Below are 802 nucleotides of genomic sequence, written 5' to 3'. Positions count from 1 at the left end.
ATTAAGAGGTAACGAATGCTGAAGCCTCTGTGCTGTGTCCTTCTGTGGAGCTATCGGCATGGCATATTAAACTAAAGATGATTGTGACTGTGAATTTAATTGCCCATCTGAATCCATGGCACTCATTGGTGGCATTTGAGATGTATACAAAAATGCTACCAAAAAGGGATGAGGATCTGGGCATGGAGTTGCACACCTGTAGTCCCAGCTACTCAGGAGGCTGAGGCGGAAAAATAAAATAATTTGAGCCCAGGAGTTGGAAACCAGCCTGGGCAATGTAGCAAGACTTCCATTTCAAAAAAAAAGGAAAAAAGGGGATGAAGAAATTAGCTTGCAGGCACACTGCAGATGAAGTGCACACATCATGGATGAATTTCAGCATCCAACTAGACACTGAAAGAATTTACACAAACAATTCTTTACAATTTCAGAAAAGCTAGAAAAACTATCTAGATCCTTTTGTGGTTCATAAGCGTGACGATTGGATTTTCACACTCATATATGAGATGTGCCTCCCTTAAACCTGGTTACAACTTTAGCACATTACCTGTTTGACATGAAAAAAGAAAAAAAATCCCCATGATTGGTCTTTTAAAAAATAGCAGGAAGCTTAAGAAAAAGTATAAAGTTTTAAAGAAGAGATAATAAGCCCACAGAATGTGATTAGATGATTAAGAGAAAGGGGAAGAGCCTAGAAAAGAAATAAAAAGCAAAAATAATACAGAGCACAAGACCACATTAAAAGCAGCAACTATATATAGCTGTTTGCATATAGAATATATTTGCTGTTTTTATGTGCTTT

The 802-nt window shown here is 37.3% G+C and overlaps 1 non-coding gene across 1 annotated transcript; it reads left to right on the top strand.

Annotated features, from left to right (window-relative positions):
- Window positions 1-453: 453 nt before the first annotated feature.
- Window positions 454-557, top strand: LOC115892230. Its single transcript, XR_004052119.1, has one exon. It is a non-coding gene; the product is annotated as a small nucleolar RNA U13 (small nucleolar RNA).
- Window positions 558-802: the final 245 nt, after the last annotated feature.

Source organism: Rhinopithecus roxellana, chromosome 1 (assembly GCF_007565055.1).
Source record: "Rhinopithecus roxellana isolate Shanxi Qingling chromosome 1, ASM756505v1, whole genome shotgun sequence".
In the NCBI taxonomy this organism is placed as follows: Eukaryota; Metazoa; Chordata; class Mammalia; order Primates; family Cercopithecidae; genus Rhinopithecus; species Rhinopithecus roxellana.
Note: the sequence above shows the minus strand (reverse complement) of the source record. Positions and strands in the feature narration are given on the sequence as shown.